The sequence below is a fragment of the Lissotriton vulgaris genome, unplaced genomic scaffold (genome assembly GCF_964263255.1).
Source record: "Lissotriton vulgaris unplaced genomic scaffold, aLisVul1.2 SCAFFOLD_1021, whole genome shotgun sequence".
In the NCBI taxonomy this organism is placed as follows: domain Eukaryota; kingdom Metazoa; phylum Chordata; class Amphibia; order Caudata; family Salamandridae; genus Lissotriton; species Lissotriton vulgaris.
Window position 1 is genome coordinate 170,021 of NW_028251416.1, and position 15,095 is coordinate 185,115.

A 15,095-nucleotide genomic window follows, 5' to 3' on the forward strand; every position below is an offset into this window, starting at 1 on the left:
TAGAGTCAAAGAACTTAAAGTATAAGTAAAAGATTCATATATTCATTTGAAATTTAAATGCTCCACATTCGATTTCTGAAGAACGAATAAATCATTGTGGCTTCTCTCTGCGCTTCTGGTTAACGAAGCACGGCAGAGAAGACCTACAACATAAGCGGGACGCAGTTGGCAGCCGCAGAGTGTACATGCACGTTTCTGCAATGCTCAAAGTCCTCGTGTAAGATGGCCGATCAGTTGGGTGGCGGTTTAGCTGCTGCTTGCTGTATCCTACAAGTGGGATTATACGAAGTATGCATCTAAGACTACTCAAGGTTTCAGTCCTGTTTTTCTATTACAAACTTACTTCAAATGTTTTGTTTCAGTTAAGCTATTCCTGTAACTGTTCAAAATGAAAAGATTGATCTTGAGAACACAATTTGTCACAAGGGTAGGCTGAGAATTAAGAAAAACAACAAATCTCCTGGTTTTATAGATGCCTTCTTGTTTTTGTAAAGACTCCGAATGTGGTTTCCTCAGGAGTGCCAGGAGCCGACGATAGCCCCAACCCTTCCCCCCTACACCACCTGTGCTTATCAAACTCTAGGACACAAGGGTGATATGGAGGGAAAGGAGGGAACAAAACAGGGAAAGTAGGGGGAGACAAAACTCTGGACTCTTCGGACACTGCTCTCTTCTGCTTCTGTCTGAAGGTGAAGCTACAAGGAATAATGGATTAAAACAACAGTCACCCCACAATTCCCCAATATCAATACATAAACCACTCTTTACCTGAGAGCACAAAAGTGTGTCAATCAACGCAAATAGGAACCCGCCTGGAAACTCATATGAGACCATGGAACTATGGACATCCACTATGGCCTAGATTTAAGGGATGTAAGAAATTATCTCTGGTAAAGACCTTGGTACATACCAATATAGTGGCCAGAGTATACTTCTTACCTAACTAGAAACATCTCTGGGCGAAAGGTTTTGTATGTAAAAAAGGTCAGGATCACATAAGTAGTAGCCTGGAGGGTCAAAATTACATACATCAACACCTACAGACTTTATAGTAAGAACACGATGTAAATAGAGTGTGCTACAAGCGCTTTACCGGTTCTTCTTGTCTCAGTACTGTGATGAATGCCAGAATCCGGGAAGTCCAGAAAACGAACAGATAATACGGATAATAAAGGGGAGTAAGGGATATCGCTTGGCGGACCACTAAGTCCACAATGCCACGCAACACTCCTCACCACAGCATCCACAAAACCGTTCAGCTGGACCATAGTCCGGCCCAATGATGAGTCCGCAAGAAACAGGGTGAAGAATACCACAGTGACACCGGGGTATTGACAGCCGGCGCAGAGCGAGGGGACAAATAAGAAGTAATGCCCAAGTTAAGCAAAAGGCACTTGGTACTGCTGAAATTGCCTAGGACTCCTTCCGTGACACTTGAGGAGAGTGAGCTGCCTGACGACTCTCGGCGGGTGGATCAGGAAGGGAATGAGCAACACGAAAGAATCAAGAAAACGGAATTGACACACAGAAAATAGTCGCTTGTTAGATCGGGAGAGGTATGACTTGAAATACCGTAAACCCCAAAGGGCGCCTTTAAACCAGAGCTGATGCTCCTGGTAAGTTAGTGGAATTTCAATGTCCTCAAAAGGAACATTTTCCTATGGAGGTACCTCTGCTTTGTAGTAGTGAAACTCTTTTGTTACTGGATTTACTTGTGGAAAAGTAATCCAAGAGTAGAATACCTCTGTCTGCCGATATTTGTGTGCCTCTATCACAAATATGACTTAACCACCTCTCGATGATACCCCATGTTCTATAAGTGTTATAGTTATGGTTTTCTTTACATTTGACGGGATGCCCCTAGCATCCGGGTCTGTTTCTGGGAAGGTTGTGTTGTCTAACACTCCTTGAGCGTCTATTCTAGCTCTCTTCCTTTCGTCGTCAATCGTTTTTATTTATTTTGAGTTCAAGGAGACAAAGATTAGGTGCACAATATTTTTGTAACACTGTATCCTTCAACATTGAATAAACCAAAAACTAAGACATAGGATTCTCATCCTTCTAAGTTTTGGCGGATATTATGCCCTTTTACCCACTCCAGACGTCTATTGGAGTTTTTACGGGAAAGAGGGGTCTGTGTGAAAAGCACAACTGAGTTACTCTAGTATCTAGCGTTAAATTATCGCCTTACCAAACGTTGGGCGCCATGTAGTGTAGTTCCTATATTCCCAATAGGCTCTGCGCATTGGAATAATATATCCTGTAGTTTAGATGTAGGACTGAGGTCTACTAGGTCTCTACCGGCTATATTAGACTTAATTGTGAGTGCCAGCTAGCTCAGAGGTCACTAGAAACGTTCTCGAATAAACAAGAAGGGATTAGTTTCTGACAACCGCATAAAACATGACAACTTTGTTTCCCAAGAATAAGAAATCAAATCTCTAGAGTCGCGGAAACAATAGATAACTGTTTCACTCAGTCAATCGTGCATGCTTAGTTTGACCAGAGGTGCAAGAGAAATAGAGAGACAGACATTTTCAATAAAAAGGTATTTATTGAACAGTCTTCTTTCTCAAGCATTGAAAATGAACTGCTACAATAGCAAAGCTTACTATGAAGTACAATGCATATAATACGAACAGTATTATAAAGTAATACTGTAAAAGCATGATATGGTTTCCAAGCCATAAAGTGAATAAAATTTATAAAATGTATATAATACATACAGTGATAAAAGGATGACTAAACTACTCAACTGGTGCTTCTAGAATACGCCTACCCCGGTGTACCTAACCTAAGTCTGGTAAGAGGGAGAGAGTATTAGAGGAGGAGTTGAAGTCTAGGAGTTCTCCGCCAGGAATCTGATTCCAATAATTCTCTAGGAGGTCTAATCAGCTCCGTACCTTTGTTCTAGAATGAAGGAGGTCTTGTATCTCGTTCTAAGGACTCGATTTCCCAGATACCCGCAAGGGTTGCCCGGAAACACTGGAGCTGGATTTCTCGGCAAGAGAAATGACAGTCTCGCAGTGCGTCTGCTGGAGGGTCGGCTTCCTTTGGCACTTGCTGCTGCAGGGCATCGGGCAAGTAGGTAGTCGATCTGCTCCAAACCACTGTGTGTTTGTTTAGGCAAATCAAGGCATATTTATACTTTGAAGGTGCCGAGTTTGACGCATGTTTGGACTTAATAATGTCACTCAAAGGCTCATTTTTTGGAAAACGCCGGGAGTTCTACCGGAACTTAATATTCAAGCAGGGGGGAAGTCCCGGGCTGCTGAAGGCGGGTTTTTCCAAGAAAACGTTGTTAATTCTTGGAGCTTAATGAAGTATCCATGCCGTATTTGGGCTGTATGGTTTGGGCCAAATGTGGTAATGATTTCTATGCCTATATAAGGGAATGATAAAGTATACCTATATAAGGGCATGAATCGGGAAATTTATACTAGGGTCCGAGATTCATTTACAACAAAGGGAGTTCCTTTTTGCTTTAAGCATTCTCTATTTTCCACCAACTTGTTGTACCAAATACCTTTAAAAAAGCAATTATTTGCTTTTTTCAAAGTGCCATGTGGCAGACATATATGCCCTAAAGGGCATGTATGTGTGCCACATGTGCACACATGCACGATTCAGGGGTGTAACATGGTGTCAATGTGACACCCTGTCACCCTTGAATATGCTCCCGCTATTACTGATTCGGTATTTACTGAATCGGTAATAGTGAATGGCTTCCTATTTATTCCAGGCCCATAGGAATGAATGGGAAGGTATTCATCATTACCGAATCGGTATTACCAATTCGGTAATAAGGAATATTACCGAATCGGTAAATTTTACCTATTTTTTACCTACATCATATTTACAGATTCTTAAATACTGAATAGGTAAAATTCAGTATTTAAGAATCGGAAAATTGAGATTACCTATATCGGGCCCTAAAGGTATAATAAGGTGATAGCGATGCCTAAGATTTTATTTCATACCAATCAAGTTACTTCCTGTGTAGACTTGGCTCACCAAATGCAGCAATAGCAGGCAGAAAAGGCTTACTTTAAGGTCCAGTACTGTCTAATCTATGTTTCTTCTAAACACTAGGGGATTCAACAAACTTTAAAAAGTCATAGATAGGATGCTTTTTTTGCAGCATGCTGCCGGGGTTCTGGACAAGGAGATTGAACTGGCTATTAGACAATTATCTCGCTCACGTTCCCACCCTTCCCTAGGGGTTTCTTCTGTTGCTCCATATGCTGGTTCCCATACTCAGTCTCCTCAAGTAGGCTTGGTGGACATACCTCAAGATATGCCTCAAGACCAGGCTGGGGGTATCGTCCCCCTCACACCAGTTGTTGTCACACGGGTCGGTGCCCAGTCTCCAATTTTTAGGTCAGCCGCTGACATGACCCCTGGCAAGGGGTGGGGCCCAGGAGGCGCTAAGAGGAAGCGCCCCTCAGTTGTGGGCCCTTGTAAACGCATAGAGTCCTTCCTCTCAGGGCGATCGTACCAGGTGTGGGATGGCGAATTCCACTCTGCCACCCTCCCCCTCACGAGCGGAGTCCCCCAGGGGTCCTCATTAAGTCCAACCCTATTTAATGTATACATGGCCCCCCTTGAAGATGTTGTCACCCCCTTTGGGATTAAAATAGTTAGCTATGCCGACGACACCCAGCTAGTCGTCTCACTCTCCCAGTTGGACAAACACCCGGACAATCTTCAAAACTGCCTTAAAAATATACACACCTGGATGTGCGAGTCAGCACTCAAATTAAATGGGTCCAAGACTGAGGTCATGCTTCTGGGCAAGCAGTGGTCCACCATCCCTCCCTCGGTCTGGCCAGATGTTTTCGGAGAAATCCCCACCCCGAAACAGGAAATCAAAACCCTAGGGGTCTGGCTAGAGCCCGAACTATCACTTAAGACTCAAGCCACCAAGACAGCAGGGACCTGTTTTGGCCTAATGCGCTCCATCAGGAAGATTCTTCCCCTCCTCCCGCCACTATCCAGGAAACTCCTAGTTCAGGGACTGGTGCTCGCAAGGCTGGACTACTGTAACATGATTTACCTCGGAGCACCAGAATCGACCCTCGCCAAACTCCAGCGAACGCAGAACGCAGCCGCCCGGCTACTCTGGAATCTCCCATCTAGAGCATCAGCCAGGCATGCAATCCAGGACCTCCACTGGCTTCCCATCCGCCAAAGGGTCGATTTCAAGACCCTCTGCACTGCCCATAAGCTGCTTAACGGTTCCGGCCCAAACATCTTAAGAAACCTGGTTACACCTTACAAAGTCTCCAGGTCCCTCCGCTCGGAAAACGAGAATCTGGCCAACGTCCCTAGGCATAGAAAGACACGCTCAGGTGGCCGCCGCTTCTCAATCAATGCCTCCACGAGATGGAACGCCCTCCCCCGTACTCTCCGACTGGAATCCAATCACCTGCGGTTCAGGAAGAAGCTGAAAACGTTACTGTTCCCTAAATAAAAAATTTCCCCCCTGTCTGCCCTCAGGTTCGCCTTCAAGATTTTAGCGCGGGGATGCCTTCGGGTCACCATGCGCTGTACAAATCGTTAAAATAAAATAAATAAATAAAAAGAACATTGGATCACAGTCATCTTCAGCAGTCCACCTAGAAGTGTTGTTGTTGTTGTATGTACTTTATTCGATAAAAATGTTATCATAAAAGTATGTACATCCTCCAATCATAAAAACAATCCATTTATAGATATAACCAATATACAGGACAATAAAATACAATAAAAAGAATATATACAATATAAACCTAAAGTGCCGCTACAGTACAATCGAGGAAAAGCAATCGGAGTGGACTCGCTATCTCCTAACTCATGTTTTTCTTTAACAACTTTGTACAGGTATGCCAAGCACTACCCAAGTACTTTGCTACCCCGCAGACAATGACCAAGGACGTAGTATCAGATGCTAAGATATGTTGAGCCATCCTGTGGAGCCTAAAACCCAGCTCTTTGCTGATTGGTTTCAGCCATATTCTTCTCGCCACCGTATTTGCTTTACATACAAAAAGAAAATGGGCTAGTGACTCCGTGGGAGCTGTACACCCTGGGCAGGGAACAGATGGAGAATTACACTTGTTTCAGCCTGCTGTGATTTCATTAATCGGGAGGGTTCCAAACCTCAGCTTTAAATAGAGTGTCCTCTCTCTGGGATTTTGAATCAAGTCGAGAAATGGTTCGAGCTTCCTAACAGGTTTGTGCTCCAGAAACTGCTCGGTAAGGGGCCCCCATTTGGAACTATGTAACTCCTCCGCCTGCACCCATTCCCAAATATACTTTCTTAGTTGTTTGTTTGGGTGGCGGGCGCTGGCTGGCCCACGTTTCGCTCAACCCTATATTTGAGACAAGCTGCCTAAGTTTGCTTATCCACTTGATCTTATTACAGGTGTTCAATTTAATGAGTTCGTCGAAGGCTGCTGCATAATTTGGCTGTTCAGGCGTCCTTCTTAAACGTACCCAAAATAATAGAGGGCGAAGACGTACTATGGCTTTAATCAAGAGTTTACCCTTTTCCTGACAGAGGGGCTTTAAAGGGGTGGAGGCTGGAAGAGAAACCAGAACTCTAAGGAACTTATTCTCAGATCTAACCAGGTCAATGGTGTTCTCAAACCCCCATAATTCAGACCTGTATACTGCCGAAGACAATGCTTTCCCTTCGTACACCATAAGGGCCGGAGCTATTGGTTTACTAGTAGACGCTCACTGCTCTCTTATAATTGCTCCTGACACTCGTGTGTGGTTGAGAAGCATTTTGGCCATGTGGGAGTTCCAATTCATCCTGTTATTAACCCGAACTCCCAAATAGTCAAACGACTCAACCACCTCTAGTGAAATACCACTAAGGGAGATTTTATTCCAAAATCTTTTTGAAGGTGACAGGGTCATTAGCTTGGTCGTGGTGGTGTTGATGGTTAGGCCCCTTTCCACGCAAAACAAGCTAAACCTATCCAGCAGTTTTTGAGGGCCTGCTGGGCTTTTAGAGATCAGGAGGGTGTCATCGGCAAAGAGCAGGGTAGGTGTTTTCTCCCCCGCCAGGACTGAGGCATCGGCTGGGTCCTCTCTCAAATGGTCTACCACGCCATTAACGAAGAGAGAGAACAAAGTTGGGGCCAACACACAGCCCTGGCGTACCCCCCTGTTCACTGCCACCCTCTCTGTCAACTGCCCCGGATCCCCCATCTGATTTCGGCACAGTTCCCCTCGTGAAGTTTCTTAATAAAATCAAGAAGAGAAATGGGGAGGCCCAGGTCTTGCAGCACCTGCCAAAGTTTATCGCGGGGCACCAAGTCGAAGGCGGTCTTTAGTTCTATAAAGGCCAGGTATAGACTGCCTTTCCCGATGGTCACGATTTTCCAGTAAACCATAAAAAATCTGAATACCTGGTCCATCGTGCCCACCTTCTGTCTGAAACCTGCCTGGAAGTGTGAGAGAATGTTCCCTTCTTCCATCCAAGACCCTATCCTGGAGACAATGACCCTGCCAACTACCTTCTGGATTACATCAATTAGCTAATCGGCCTGTAGTTGGCAGGGTCCTCTCTAGCACCTTTTTTATATATGGTTACCACCTCAGCTCCCTATCACGAATCGGGGATGGCGTGGCCCCTTGCAATAAGATTCATTAGGAGGGAAATAAATGTGGCCCAAAGCACAGGATCATATAAGAGTAGATCTCCAGGAAGACCATCGGGCCGGCAGCCTTTCCCGGGGCTATCCCCTTAATGACCACATGTACCTCTTTGATTGAAAAGGGTTCTGCTGGTACAGAGTTCTCTGATCCAGATCTTACAGGGGCGCTTTGTGGGGACTGAGATTCTCCTATGCCACAGTACAGGTTGAGAAAATGGGTGTACCATTGTTGCTCTGTAATGTGGTTTGGGTTAGGATCAGCTCCCCTTCTATTGGCTTTATTAATTAACTCCCAAAATAAGGTTGGGTCTTTCATCTGGGAGGCAGATTTAAGCTCCTGCCAGTGCTGTTCCTCCCAGTCACGCTTCGCTAAAACTGTGGCTCTTGAGTACTCCTTTCTGCCGCCTCTTACTAATGTCAAGTCTTTCTTGCGCAGGGCTACAGTTAAAGCCTTCATCTTTCCTCTGCATGTGGCCGTATACCAGAGGTTACTCGATTTGACAAGGTTCAGTTTCAGCGTTCTAGGCTCCTTGATAATAACAAACGAGCCCAGCCTCTCTATTGTGTTACTATAAAATTAAGTAAGGGGGAAGACCTGAGTTTTTTCATGGGCTACGTTAAACAATTCCAGCTCTACAATCTTCTGCTCTATGTGCTTCCTAATACTGGATGATGTGTCATCCTGACATGCAACCAGAAGTGCCTAACCTGGATGCTATTTCGTTAGACATGCTCAAAGCAGCCTTGCTGTCAGCATTTGGAACTAAATTGGACCCCATCCTACTCCGACTTTCTGCACTGATAGCTACTTGCAAAGGGACCGTGTCCTTCTCTCCACAAGTATCCCTCTTACAAGGCCTACGATCTCGACCACCATTTCCAGTCCCAGTAGTAGTGGCACGGGGCAGGAGACAGAGCAGAGTCTATCACGAAGCAACCTAGTCACATGGTAGGAGATACAACTGCACCTATTGCCCAGGACTGACCACCAGCACCATTTAGCCAACCGGAGGGGGACGGGGGCACCCAGAACCCAGTATCTTTTCAGTCTCTGCAATCTCAGGGTTTCAAAGTGGGTGGATTGTACAGTTCCAATGATAGGAGGGAATGCTGGAAGCCATGCCCCCGGGGACTAGAATAACTATTCTCCTAGTTTGGGCTCTATTCATCTCCTACCTGAGTCCACTCCGCTTGTTGTGGTGTGAGTACCATGCCTCAACCCCGGGACCAAGGAAGACTTTTACAAGCTGAACAATAAGGTGGTGCACTGGCTCAATTAAAACATTGCCCCTGGGCTTAGGGTGGAATACCAAATTCTCATGGTGCGCCAGACACAGTGGGTTGGTAGCGCCAAGAAATCCTGGCTTGGGGACTGCAATATCATCAATTTTACCAATCCAGTCATGGTAAACCGAATCTTAAGCACGGTTGCCCAGTCTAACTACAGGTGTTGGAACTCAGCAATCTTGACACTCCCGCTGGGATACTTCTACAGACCCAATTATTACCGCCTACAGTCCCTGCGCAAGCGGCTCCAAGAGGTGGGCCATAGGGGTCGTGCAGAGGGGATTATAGTGGTAAGCACAGCAAATAGGTTTACTCCTATGAGCTCATAGGAAGATTGCGATTGACGATGTGAGGGTCCCTCGGACCCTGTGGCACCCGCATCCCAGGGAAATGTATCGTCCCCGGAACAGGTATTGAGTGTGAATGGAGGGTGTACATTTCTTTCTTGGAATATCGCAGTCTGAAGAGTAAGATTGGGAACACCGAATGGTTGGCCCTTGTTAAGAGTTTTGATGTGATATGCCTCCAGGAAACTTGGGCTGGAGACAATAATTAGCACCTGGATGGCTATAAAACCCTCTTTGTTCCAGCTACCCCATCCAGGTCAGGGAGAGCCAAGAGGGGGCTTATCACCTTTGTTTCTCTAGCTGTCCTTGGCATCATGATGCGTAATTATTTCTCTATTGGCATCGGGAGACCCCTTGTGGGGAGCTGCGCGCCCTATAAATTCAACTACAAATACAAATCTCCACTCCCTGTAGGAAGGAAAATGCTACTTACCAGTGTGCATCTGTTCTTGGCATGTAGAGCTGCAGAGATTCACACTCTGTGCATAGATGGCCATCTGGTGTGGGGCTCGGATGCTTGCACCTTGTTGTTGTCTCGGAAGAAGTCTTTTGTAGTCACAAGATAGGGGACTTCTCCTTTGGACGATAGTGCGCATGGGCATCAACTCCATCCTCAGATTGTTTTTCGCCATGAAGGGAAATGATGGAGTTTGTAAGAAACAGAGATGTCCATGAGAAAGTATCTAAGATAACACTGGAACAGATACAGGTTGCGAGGAGGTGGGGTGCGTGTGAATCTCTGCAGCTATACATGCCAAGAACAGATGCATACTGGTAAGTAGCATTTTCCATTCGAGGCATATGAGTCGCAGAATTCACACTCTGTGCATAGATTGTACAGCCGTGTCTCCCCTAGCGGTGGTTGCCTGTATCTGTTGCAGTGGTTTGAAAAAGTGTTTGCCTGTACATCTACACAATAGTGTTTGGTGAAGGTGTATGTAGTAGAACATGTTGCTGCCTTACAAATGTCTTCTAGGGGAATGTTCCCTAAGAATGCCATGGAAGTCCCTAGTTGGCATGTTGAGTGCGCTCTAGGGGGAATTGTTAACATGCATTTTGCTTTCTGATAGCATATTTGAATGCATTTTACTATCCACCTGGCAATTCCAGCATTGAAAATTGAGTTGCCTTTATGAGGTGGTCAGAAAGACACAAACAGTTGTTTTGTTTTCCTAAAGGGTTTAGTTCTGTCTATGTAATAAAGTAAAGCTCTTTTGACATCAAGGGTGTGGAGACCTCTTTCCACTACACAATCAGGGTTTTGGAAAAATACTGGTAACTCTACTGATTGATTAAGATGGAATGGAGAAATCACCTTGGAAGAAATGTTCTAAGAACCACTTTGTTGCGATGTATTTGTAAAAATGGTTCTTGTACGGTTAAAGCCGGAATCTCACTTACTCTCCTGAGAGAGGTGATTGCGACAAGGAAAGCTACTTTCCATGTAAGGAATTGTAATTCACATTTGTGTAAAGGCTCAAACGGGGGACCCATGAGCCTAGTAAGAACAATGTTTAGGTTCCACACTGGAGATGGTGGCAGTCTGGTTGGAATTATTGTTTTAAGGCCTTCCATGAAGGCTTTGATAGCAGGTACCGTAAACAATGACAAATGTTGCCCATTTTGTAAGTAGGCTGCAAGAGCAGGTAGATGTAATCTGATTGATGAGTATGCAAAATTTCATCTTTGTAGTAAATAGCAAATAATGTTCTGAATTGAAGCATCTAATGGGTCAATTTTGTTGTTATTGTAGTAAATGACAAATCTTTTCCATTTAGCTGCATAGCAAGCTCTAGTAGTCAGGCGTTCGGCTTCTTTAATAATATTCATACAGTCCGTGGGAGGTTCAGGTAACCAAACTCTAAGATTTCAGGAGCCAGATTGCTAGATTCAGTTGTGCTGGATCTGGGTGCCTTATCTCTCCATGGTTCTGCGTCAGCAGTTTTGGGGACAGATGTAGTTTTTGGTGTGGAACTATTGAGAGTTCGAGGAGTGTTGTGAACCATGGTTGCCATGCCCATGTGGGAGCAACCAGGATCATCTTGAGAGACGGCTGTTTGAGCTTGCGTACTACTAGTGGGATGAGTGGGAGTGGCGGAAAAGCGTACGCAAATCTCCCTGACCAGTTCATCCATATTGCATTGCCCTTGGACAACGGGTTTGGGAACCTGGCAGCGAAGGTGGGGCATTTTGCGTTTGAGTGTGTTGCGAACAGATCTATCTCAGATTGGCCCCACATTTGGAAGAAAGGTTGAAGGACTTGTGGATGAAGTTCCCATTCGTGTATTTGTTAAGTCTGACGACTTACCAGATCCGCTATCTGATTGTTTACTCCTGGAAGATGTTCTGCCAGGAGATATATGTTTTGTGTAATGGCCCACCTCCATATACTTTGCGCTAGGTGAGACAGCTGCAAAGAATGTGTTCCTCCTTGCTTTTGTATGTAGTCCATTGCTGTCATATTGTCCATCCGGACTAAGGAAGCCTTGTTGAGGAGATGTACTTGGAACTAGAAATATTGCCAGTGGTTCTAGGTGATTGATGTGGAGCGCTTCTTGTTGAGTGGTCCACTTGCCCTGAATTGTGTGATTTAGGAGATGGGCTCTCCAGCCGGTGAGTGGTGCTTCTGTTAGCACTATTTGTAAAACTGGCTCTAGGAACCGCCGTCCTTTGGAAAGGTTTTGTGTGTTCCACCACTGCAGAGAGCGATGTGTTTGGCTGTCTATCAACATCAGATCTATAAATTGTCCCAGAGCCTGATTCCACTGACATGCCAAACATGCTTGTAAAGGGCGCATCTGAAGTCTTGCGTGAGGTTCACGAAAATGCAAGAGGCCATCATCACTATTAGCTGCATAAACACTTGTGCTTAGAGAGAGTGTTGAGGCTGAAACTTGGTGATGAGGGTTTGCATGCTGGCTATCCTGGCTGGATTGGGGTATGCTAGAGCTTTGCAAGTGTCTATTGTAGCTCGTAGATACTTATGTACCTAAGAGGGTTGAAGGTGTGACTTGGTGTAGTTTAGTGTGATCCCTAAGTCGTGTAATAGCTGGATCATTTGATAAGTGTGATGAACAAACTGACGTATGACTTGGCTTTTAAGAGCCAGTCGTCGAGGTATGGAAATGCGTGGATTTGCTGCCTTCTTGAGTGCGCAGCTACTACTGCAAGGCACTTTGTGAACACCCTGAGTGCTGTGGTCACCCCGAATGGAAGGACCTTGAACTGATAATGCTGGCCGTCCACTGTGAATCTTAGGTATTTCCTGTGAGCAGGGTGAATGGGAATTTGGAAGTAGGAGTCCTTGAGATCTAGTGTGGCAAGGAAGTCGCCTCTTTAAAGCAGTGGAAGGATCTGCTGAAGAGTGAGCATGTGAAAATGATCTGATTGGACGTAGAAATTAAGAGGTTTAGGGTCCAGTATTGGTCTTAGAGTCCCGTCTTTTTTGGGGATTAGGAAATACAGGGAGTAAACCCCTGTTCATTGATGTTGTATGGGAACTGGTTCTATTGCGTGCTTTTGAAGCAGCGAAAGAACTTCTTGTTTGAGGTGTGTTAGATGTTCCCCGGACATTGGACGCTGTTTGGGTGGTAAGTTGAGGGGAGTAGCAGAAAGTTCTAGGCAGTAGCCATACTGGATAATATGTCTTACCCACTTGTCCATAGTGATGGAATTCCAGACAGGTAGGAACTGTGATAGTCTTCCTCATACCGGAGTGGAATGGGCTGGAGGGAAGTCCCTGCTTACTAGCGGGGGAGGTGCGAGAGTTGTTGTTACCTCAACCTCTCCCTTTGTTGTTACTTTCCCTGTATCCACCTCTAAAATATCCCCAACTGGTATATGTTTGTATGGTGTTTTTGTATGAAGAGGACGTAGTGTCTCTACCAATGTTCTTGGATTATCCTCTGTAGAAGGAGCTGCGAAAGGAACCACGTGTGGATGGAGACTGTAATGCTCCCATGGATTTAGCAGTCTCCGTGTCCTTTTTAATTTTTTGGTGTCTACAGCCGGTCCAAAAAGGTGTTGCTGATTGAACACCTGGTTGAGGATAGTTGTTTGTACCTCCTGTTTGAAGCCAGAAATGTGCAACCAAGCATGTTGTCTGAGTAACATGCTAGTGTTAAAGGCCCTAGAGGCGGTGTCTGCTGCATCAAGGGCACACTTGATTGATGCATTGGTTATTAATTTACCCTCTTGGATGAGATCATTGGTCTTGGTCTTGTATTGATCTGGTAAATGTTGCAATAGGGTTTCTAGTTGGTCATAGTGAGCCCTATCATACCTAGCAAGTAATGCTTGTGTGTTGGCTATCCGCCAGTGATTAGCTGCTTGAGCAGCAACTCGTTTGCCGGAAGCATCTAATAATTTATACTTCTTGCCGGAGGTGGTGCCTCACCAGAGGTCTGAGAATTAGCCAGTTTTCTAGCATTAGCTACCACCAGGGAATCTTAAGGGAGTTGACTTTGATGTAGGCGGGATCATTGAGAGGAGGTTTATATTTTTTGTCAATTCTCACATTGAGAATTCTAGCCCTAACAGGGTCTTTAAATATGTCAGGAGCATGTTTAATGACACCTTTTAACATTGGCAGGGTTTGTACAGTCTTCAGTGACTGCTCAAAAGTGTCTGAATGCATTGAAACACCATGGTATGTAGCTGCCCTATTTACCAACTGACTAAAACCAATATTGTCATCTGGGGAGATGGCTTTGTTGGGTTTGCCTGGGTATGCCTGTTGGGTATGCCTGGGGATCAGGGAGGTCTGGAGGGTCGACCGGGTCATCATAATCGTCCCAGTCGTCCTGTGGTACGTCTGTTGATATCAGGGTCTGTAAAAGGGTCATTGTTGCCTCCCCCATCCCCTAAATCATCATCGACCTGTGGTAATGGTGAGTTTGGTGGAAGTATAGGAGAGTGTGGAGGAGAGATAGGATTGGTAGGAAGAAAAAGAGAAGAGGGTTGTATAGGTTTAGTAGCACCGTTTTGTTCCTCAACAGACACTGCAGGAATGTGGAGTGTTTTTATTATTTGGATCAATAGGATCCGGTCGAAAAAGTTCTTCCTCTTCGGTAGACGCTTTCGGTGCCGATCTTTTCGGGTCCAAGCGAGGTTTGGATTTCTGCTCCGGAGCCTTGGAAGGTATTTTTGGATTCTTCGGCTTCGATGTGGAGGCGGAAATCTTTTTCGGTTCCGAATGTGTGCATTTCGGATCAAATGCCTTTTCTTTCGGCGTCGGGGTGGTCGATGCTAATTTCTTTCTGGGAGTAGGATGTGCTCCCGACTTCGGGGGCGATGGATCCTGTGGGACACTAACATGCGGCTTGCTCGGTCACGAGCTGCCTGAAGACTTGTCCTTTGTCTTTGGAGCCAGCCCGGGGGCGGGGCTTCTGAATATTGTTTTCGGTCGACAGGCAAAGTCTTGACCAGGGCCTTCTTTTTTGCAGGTGGGGTTGGGGATGCGGCAGTGGTACTCACTCGTTGATCTGGAGGGATGGGGTGGTCTGAGATGGATTCGTCTGCTTCGGACACGATTTCCAGTTCCTCCGAATCTTCCTCTGGGACATCGGGCCTTCATCAAAAATGTCCACTGGTACCAGAGCTGCTTGCTGCGCCATGATGTGTCATCGGGCCCGGCAATCTTAGATGGTCTTTTTGGATCAAAAGGAGGCGCAGGTATGGCAATTATTCTCGTCGTGCTCAGTCGAGAGACCCAGATTACAGACCTTGTGGTGGTCACTGTGTGGGGTCCTTTCCATGAGCCAATGGCCCGAATGGCGTTGATAGGCCCAGCGGCCCGTGTCGATGACCGGAA

The 15,095-nt window shown here is 45.7% G+C and overlaps 1 pseudogene; it reads right to left on the reverse strand.

Annotated features, from left to right (window-relative positions):
• LOC147662889 (uncharacterized) overlaps positions 1–14,898 on the reverse strand; it is a 130,121-nt pseudogene extending 115,223 nt beyond the window's left edge.
• Between the last annotated feature and the right edge of the window lie 197 nt (positions 14,899–15,095).